The sequence below is a fragment of the Rhagoletis pomonella genome, unplaced genomic scaffold, assembly GCF_013731165.1.
Source record: "Rhagoletis pomonella isolate Grant_MI unplaced genomic scaffold, Rhpom_1.0 Rhpom_scaffold_00001, whole genome shotgun sequence".
Lineage (NCBI taxonomy): Eukaryota > Metazoa > Arthropoda > Insecta > Diptera > Tephritidae > Rhagoletis > Rhagoletis pomonella.
The window spans coordinates 111,552,565-111,561,756 of record NW_023458555.1 but is presented as its reverse complement, the minus strand read 5'-3'; the positions used below and the strand labels follow the sequence as shown (position 1 = coordinate 111,561,756).

The following is a 9,192-nucleotide window of genomic DNA, read 5'->3' as shown; positions in this document are numbered from 1 at the left end:
ATATTTCAGCTTCCTCACCTGTTTCTTGAATACACTCGTATATAATAATATCTGAATCTATGTTTCAGATACTTCCACATCAGCTTCGTTTATTTCACCTGAATCGATAACTCCATACGCATTCTGCGTACATATTGCGCCAAAAATTTAAGTATAGTATAAATAAGTCTTCATATGAGTAATTTTTTAAATATCGAGCCCTAACTGCCAAAATAACCTCAGCGACATTTTTTTTCAAAATTTTCTTTTTGATGCAGAAATATTCATAGAGCATCTAGATGCATTTCTGCATCAAAATTTTGAAAAAATGTCGCTTACGTTATTTTGGCGGTTAAGGCTCGATATGTATATACATGTATAGCCAGAGGGGAATTTCGTAATCGTCTACAATAGCCAACTTTTGGTCCACTTACAACGGCCAACTTTTATCTGGTTAAAAAAAAAAAAATAAGTATATACACTTACTACTTTTTAAGTATTCTTCTACTAGTTAGTTTTTTCATTTAATAATACAAACTTGTATTATCGTTCAAGGCCGGTACTAAACATGGGACGGACCCCCCTCTAACCCTATTTTTTTTTTTTTTAATATTTAAACGAATTTCCAACGTTGTCACTAGATCTTTTTTCAGTGTTTTTCAAAAATACCAAGTATTTTCATAGTATGTGCAGAATGTATTTTTTTTTTAAGAAAAACTTATTCTAAAGCCAGAATTTGTTTTGGTATACTGTTGTACAGATCAAGTGAATGCGTAAAATTGTTTATTGTTTTAGTCAAATGCGTTCCTTTAAACTCAGATGGACTGTATGCAAGAAACTCGTCTTCTATTGATTTCTGATTTTCTCCTGTTGTAAATAACCTCGAATCTCTTTGAAGGTCGCTGTACAATTTCGAGCTCAAAAAGTTTCATGAGCTATGGGAAAATCATTACGATCACAACATTTAAGGCGGATTCACTGTTCGTGTCCGGACAGTTTTTGTTAGTAATTTTACGCGTTCCTTTCCCAACTTATCTCACTGAGAGCGCGACAAAAATGTGCTGAACACTCTTTGTTTGAATCAAATTGATTTTGATTTTCTGTCCGAACGACTTGATGATTCGGGTTGCCGCGTTCTCCTTTATATGCGTTTGCAGCGAATTCCATGCGTTATTTGCCCTCAAAATCATATATAGGCAACAATGTCATCAGTTGTTTGCTTCAGAACAAAATATAGGCTGCGTTTCTTTATACATTCCGGATAATCCCATTTCACAGCCGGAATAAACGTTCTTAAGAATAAATAAACAAAAAAGTTTATTCCAAACGTTCAGAATGAATAAAGAAATTCAGCCATAATGTGCCGAAATGAAAGGTGAACCGTACTTCAGCACCCTCTCCGGCAAAAATGTTTTGAGAGCAAATAACATGTGTTGACTTCGAAACCTTTCTATGTTTCACATTATGCCAGATCGGCGGTTGTTTTGACTAGCTCGGAAATGACCCTACCACACTTGTATATGTATCTAGCCATGCGATTTCGCATTTATTGGATATTATAAAAGCTAAGTGAATATTAAATAATCAACTGTAACAAAATTTTATAATTTTTCATGCCTATTACGGTAACCGACGGATGCCATCCGCACGGATCTAATCTGATTTGCACTTTCATAACAAGGGAGTGTGAAGGATTAGGTTCGTGCGAATGCCATCCTTCGGACCAGAATTCGCATGTATACTACGGATGCCATTCGCATGAATCTAATCTTTCACACTCGCTTGTTATGACAGTGCGATTCGGATAAGATCCGTGGGGATGGCATCCGTCGGATACCGTAATAAGCATGTTTATCTTCTAACTAAATATAAGGAAAAATCCGGGACCGGGCAAACACCCCCACCCTATAGTCGGGACTGCACATATATTTATAAGTATGTATACAATCGACTTGTATATATGTAAATATATATAGTCATTCATCTAGAACCTTATCGAAAACCTACCTGAAAATCGAAAAAGTTACCGTTTTTGAAATCGGCACTTACCACGATTTTGAACTTCACGTATTCGTACGCGGGACACATAATATATATATTTCATGAGAATTATAATATGAAAGTGTCTATTTAGCCAAGTAAAAAGCAAAGCAGTATACTTAAACCAGCACTTCTAGCATATATTGACCTGGGTTTTCGCACGACTGTTCCTGTTTCATCGTTTCTTTTTAGGAAATTCTTACCACAATATACATATGTATTATTTACACTAGTAGCTATTTATGTAAATATGTTTGTATTTTTTATGCTAATATATGCAAATAAAAGAAGAAAGTAAACACAACCACCATCGAGTAAATTTTTATTTGTGTCAAACTGAAATTCTTTCCAATACTAAACGGTTAGCTGATTCAAGTCTACAGCAATTTCACAAAATTAATTGAAAACTTGTATCAACCAAAGCATGGTTTCTATTTGCTCAACAATGATTTTATTTAACTAACAATATTGTCCAATGAAGGTAGTCGTTTTGTAATTATTAACAAATATACTTGTGTCCCAACTAGAAGTCTCAAATAAATTGCAGACTTTCGTGAACTAGATATTTAGTTCGCCATATCCAATTATGCCACTTGGTCTTACCTCCATATACATATGTATTATTTACACTAGTAACTATTTATGTAAATATGTTTGTATTTTTTATGCTAATATATGCAAATAAAAGAAGAAAGTAAACACAACCACCATCAAGTAAATTTTTATTTGTATCAAACTGAAATTTTTTCCAATAATAAACGGTTAGCTGATTCAAGTCTACAGCAATTTCACAAAATTAATTGAAAACTTGTATCAACCAAAGCATGGTTTCTATTTGCTCAACAAGGATTTTATTTAACTAACAATATTGTCCAATGAAGGTAGTCGTTTTGTAATTATTAACAAATATACATTTGTCCCAACTAGAAGTCTCAAATAAATTGCAGGCTTTCGTGAATATTTAGTTCGCAATATCCAACTATGACACTTGGTCACTATAACAAAATCTTGGTAATTATAACTAAGCATACATATGTGTGTTCGTGCTTCTCCACAAAGGCCATCCATCTTGAACTCTGCTCAGACCTGACAACTGAAGCTTTCAAAGCCTGATTTGCCAGATTCGTGGACCGACGTGGTCTTCCTCATTAAATTATGTCGGACAACGGGAAAGCTTTTGTAGGCGCCCAGGGGTCAATCCACTGAGAACTGTCCACATTTTTCAAGGCAATTTATACCGCCATACGCTGTGGCGGAGGAGGTCTGTGGGAATCTGCGGTTAAAAGCTTTAATACACACTTTACCGAAGTCGCGGGAAATCCCAAATTTACGTTCGAGGAATTTACCACAGTCCTAATACGAATTGAAGCGGTACTCAACTCCCGGCCGCTTTCTCCCTTGTCACTCTATCTCGGTCCTGACCAAAACGTTCGCGTGGCAGACATACAAACCCATTCCAAATTCTCGTTTCTTCATACCCTAATATGCATAGCCCTCCATACGACGTACAGTCATGCGCAGGTGGTACCACGCTCATTGGTTAAACACTACACCAAACTTTCACTCTCATCTTTTCCGTCTTTACAGAAAAAAAGTAATTAGTCTGTTCCTTTGAACTTCGGACTAAAACCTGTGGAACTGTCAAACTACAATTTTACGCTCTCAAATGAGAGTAAAAGGGGAACAGATGCAGAAGTGCATAGGAACGCAAAAAGCACTATTTCCTGTAAAAACGTCAGACGGTTTGTTTACATGTCATTGGCACTACACTGATTTGGCTGAAATATCACTAAATAATTAATAAAATCTATACATATTTAAATATTTCGTTGTTTACTTCCATTTTATAACAAATATAAGGTTCTTTGCTTTCACCGCTTTCTGTTTTTGTTTGCACATGTAAATCAGCTGATCGTTTGACACTTTTCATGAACTTACAGGAAAAAAATCTCCGGACTAAATCCTGTAACTTCCGACTAGGAACAGTTGCTCAGTTACTCTCTCAAATGTGTTCCCACTTACAGGTTTTATGTCAATAGGAACGACTTGCTGTAAGTTCTGACTAAATCCTGTAAACCGGACTGCTATTGGAACAGACTAAATGTTTATTTTCGGCTAGTTGTCACCATTGCGGTAGGGCGCATCATACGTTGCTGCACCGAACGACCTCGAGCTCGCCAAGGCACAGACGCAGAAACGTGATCCGAAACGGATGCACGGCCAGCCGCCGCACAATCCGAAAACCAGCAGGAAGCCTCCAGAGTCGCTCCGCTATCAAACGTCGCCGGATCGAGCAGCTGAAGGAGCTGCTGCCAGCACTAGCGATGCAGGGGGGCGCGGTGTTGAGGACATGGACGACTAAGGCGTTTTTTACAATTTTGTTTTATATACACAGACATATATATACAGATATACATATGTACCTACACGTAAAATGTTGAATTATATAAAAATGTATACATTAAATTTCGAACATATCCTTGTATGTACCTAGTCATTAAAACGAACACATATACACACACATATTAAAAGTTGTTAAAACGCGAAGTGCTCGAGCACTCGCAATCGAACTCTTGATCAGCATAGACTGCATCATTTATTACCTTTTTACTACAGTCCGCTTTTGCTTTGAATTCCAATAAAGACTTAAATTTTGCATCTATTTAAATAAAAATCTTGATCTCTTTTATTTAAATCCAAGAACGATAGATGTCTCTCTGCATCGTGTGTTTAAAAGGTATTAAATACACCTATTATTAAGTTGCCAAGAGCGCAACAGTGGTTCATTAAGAAATTTTCGAAATTTGTATTTCGCACAGAAACATAGCTTTTGACCTATTAAATGAATTTCAAACAAATTTATCAAAACGTTAAATATATTATAATATTTATCAAATCGTTTTTCATAACTTTTGTTTATTACTTTTTTAATTAGATGTACATAAGTATGTATATGAATCGTCACACATTAGTTCTGAGTTATCAATGTATTATTGAAATTATTTCTTTGACTTATAATAAAAATTTTTACTAGCAACATAGTTTCCTTATACATTGTATATGGTTTATAACTTCTCGTTCCATTTTCCATAAAGCGGTCAAATTGATAGTACGGATTATTTTCAGCTCTTAGTAATATTCCGTTTTTGATACGTTTGAACCAGCATGTTAAGGGCATCCAGTTTGAAGCTGCAAGGAACCGTAAAAAAGTTAAATTAAAAACAACGCAACAACAAATTGTAAAGTATATACATATGTATAAGTTTTAAATGATGGAAGGTTTACACATTTGGGCAATTCACAAGGTGTTGTGAAGTTATATTTTCCTAACAAAAGTTGTGTTAAAACACGACGGTTGTGAACACCTGTTACGATTATTTATTATATCTCAGCACTTAACCTCACATAACACCGAATAAACATAGGTTGCAGAGTTGTATCGTCATGTGTTATTTTTCTTCACAAAACAATAACAACATTTTTACAACTGTCATGAAATATCATGACTTCACGACAAACACGACAAATACGACACCTTGTGAATTGCCCAATTAATTACACTGTGCGACAGGGAAAATAAACTTCTTGAGCGTAGATCTGGTCGAATAATAAAGAAACATGCTTAGATGCTTTCTTACTCCTTGAATCTCTCAACTTACTCTTAACAACAATCTTTATATGACTTCACGTATGTAGGTATGTACTAAACATATGCGCAATACCATTTGAACGGCCTAACAAGACATCCGTTCGCAACATAAATACTTTCGCTGCTTTACTCTCATCCATGATTCAATAATACAAGGTTGGATAACCTGGCAGTTGTCTCGCTCCCGCATTCTGCCTTAGCCTGTGTTGCTTCCTTTTTTGATTTATGGAAACTACTACTAAAATACAAGGAGAAATATTGTGTTCGTATAAAAAGTTCAACAGGCAACACTGCCGATATTTTCATCGATTGTTTTGTGGAAATTCATTTTCTTATTGCGCAAATTCAAGTATGCCAAAAAAATCTAAAATAATGGAAATATTTTGAATTAAAACAATAATTTACATATGTATTTCTTTGCAGAGCCTCCGAGTTATTCGAAATTCGTATTAAAGAACTAGAGTTTTAGAAGAAGTAAAGTTTTGCATATTTACAAGTAAGTATACCACACCATAAAAGTGAAAGTGCAAATATTAATAAAAATATTTTCTTGTGCAGGTCCGGATCATCTGTGTGTCCGTCCACATTCGCTGGTGCAGGGATTCTCCCTATTGCAGCCTTTGCATATTTATAAGTATGTATACCACCCCATAAAAGTGAAAGTACAAATATTAATAAAGATATTTTCTTGTGCAGGTCCGGATCATTTGTCTGTCCGTCTACATTCGCTGGTGCAGCGATTTTTATATACTTCCAGGACTCTAATCTGATCGCAGATACAACTTTTTCCTTACCGCAAGCTCAACATCATCGTAGCGCAGCCCACTTTTAGCGCAAGACCTTTACAATATCGCACACCGTGTTCAAAAGAGTCACAACTCAAATAATACGATTGTAAGAAAATGCGAAAAACTATTTCTTAGCACATGGTCATCACATGGACAAGGGTGACTTTACCTTAGGTTTTTTTAACAAATTATAAAAAAAAAATTTCTGCAGCTTTTGCTGAAAGTTAAATAGGAGCTCTGTGCATAATTTCAAAAATTACAAATTTTGAGGTGTGACTCTTTTGAAGACGGTGTGCGATATGCTGGTGTTTTGTATGTAAGTTTTAATAAGTGGAAAAAGTCTAGTGTACTAACCGTTCATCTATAGAACACCCAAAAAAGTACAAAACAGTAAAATTAAATTTAAATTAAAAAACCAAATGTAATTAAATTAGGATGCTCAAGATCTACTTTTTAAATGTAACCATTATAATGATTAACAAGACTCATAAGAGAAAATAGTAGAAAACATTTCCAAAAATTTACATGTTTAAAAAACGAAATGTAATTAAATTACGATACTGAAGACATATTTCTTAAATGTAACCAATATTATGATTAAGAAGACTGATTGGAAAAAAATACAAAACATTAAAATTAAATTTTAATTAAAAAACCAAATGTAATTAAATTAGGACACTCAAGATCTAACTTTTCAATGTAACCAATATAATGATTAGCAAGACTGATTGGAGAAAATAGTAGAAAACATTAAAAAAATTTAAATTTGTAAAAAACCAAATGTAATTCAATTACGATATTGAAGATGTAACTTTTAAATGTAACCAATATAATGATTAACAAGACTGATTGGAAAAAATAGTAGAAAATATTACTAACAAATTGAAATTTGTAAAAACCAAATATAATTCAATTCAAGATATTTAACATGTAATTTTTAAAAGCAACAAATATAATTTTTAGCAGATTAATTTATATGCATTATATCAATTACATCATTACTATTTGTATATTTCTTTATATAGTCTCTTTGAATAAAAGAATAACGCAAACGTCAAGCTGTGAAGCTGTGTTTTCTGTGATCTGTTCAAATTTTGTGTTTAATAAAGCTGTTTACGCTTATTAAAGTAAAAAATTAAAAAAAGTGTTGATAAACTTCTGGTGCACAATTTAAAGATAAGCAAAACATCAAAATTTCCCGTAAATTTGATTAATTTAACTTGATATTCTTAATTGCATGTGCCGAGTATTTTGTTTTATATAATATATTGTTGTTGTACAATTGTTTTTGTTTGTGCACATTGATTTTGCTCTTTTTGTCTTTTTGTCATTTCTGCTGTTTCATCTTTGTCACAGCTGTTTGCGTTGTGTTTATTAGGTGTCAAATATACAGTGCATTTAAAACTGTTCGCTACATAGCTTTCCAACTGATATTTACCAGCTGATTGGTTCACTGATCAATACATCGTTTTCAAAACCGTTTTTGCTTTTTTGCTTCTAAAACCTAAAAATAAATATAATTTTAAACATGTCGTGTATTTACACCAATAGCCACGTTAAAAGCGACTCCTATGTGTCATGCTGGCTCTGCGATGGGATTGCCCATATAAAATGTGCTGGTTTGAGCGGTAGAGTAGTAGACGCTATTAACGAGGGTAAGGGTCTTCGTTGGTCTTGTCAAAAATGTAAATCAACCGATGTTGATTTATTTAAATTCTTCAGGCAGTCCAGAAATGGTTTTTCTGAGATCGGGAAGGATCTGTCGGCGCTTGTTGAGAAATTTAAGCATTACGAAAAAATGTTTAGGTCTTTCACTTGTCTCGACAACCCTCCACACTCTGAGGATAGAAGAGAAAATAAAGGTGGGCATGTTATTAGTCCACCTAAAAAGACAGGTCTACTTCTAAAAATAGTCAAACCGTTGATTTAACAGTGTTGCCATCAACATCTCAAGCTCCACTGTCTAACTTAGTTCCTCCGAATAATTCGGAGCCCCGCACATCAGACATCATTACCAAAAAGTTGGTTGTAATTCCTCCGAGAAGATCAATCTTTGTCTCTAGATTTGCTAAAGATACTTTTCGGATGATATAAAGTCATACATATCGACTAAAATTAGAACTAAAGATGTATTTATTCGTAAATTTAATTTTAAATACGATCGCGATATTTCATCTTTTAAAATTTATGTAGCTTCCGAAGATTTTGATTCACTACTAAATAGTTCATTTTGGCCGACCGGGGCGTTTGTTCGCGAGTTTGAGTATAAACCTAATAAAAGTAATAATACCGTAGCTAAAATGTCTAATCTTAATTCGGATTCAAAAAACTAACTCGCAAGTCTAATTTAAGTATTTACTATCAAAACGTTAGAGGTTTGAATACCAAATTAACTGACTTATATTTAAAAGGTTTTGACTGCAATTATAATATTATATCCTTGACCGAAACATGGCTCAAACCTCACATTTTTAATTCCGAAATTCTTCCAAATGAATATCAAATATACAGGAGTGACCGCGTGGTCAGAATCGGCGGTGGTGTTCTTTTTGCGGTGCATTCATCGATACCATCCGTGGAAGTTAGTCTTCCTGTCATTGAATATACCGAATTTAAATGTATACGTGTACAGGCTGGAAAGGCTTATATTTAGTAGGCTTAGTGGTTCGCTAAAGAGCTTAAAAAATTTAAAAATAAAAAGTCGCACTCTTTTAAACTGTATAAAAGAACGGACTT

The 9,192-nt window shown here is 34.0% G+C and overlaps 1 protein-coding gene and 1 long non-coding RNA gene across 2 annotated transcripts in view; one reads left to right on the top strand and one right to left on the bottom strand.

The window, feature by feature from the left end:
- LOC118749799 (30S ribosomal protein S11) overlaps positions 1-9,192 on the bottom strand; it is a gene marked incomplete at its 5' end in the record, with an annotated part of 39,700 nt that overhangs the window by 26,304 nt on the left and 4,204 nt on the right.
- LOC118749810 lies at positions 6,014-7,185 on the top strand. The gene is made up of 3 exons (XR_004994290.1): positions 6,014-6,164; positions 6,227-6,302; positions 6,365-7,185. It is a non-coding gene; the product is annotated as an uncharacterized LOC118749810 (long non-coding RNA).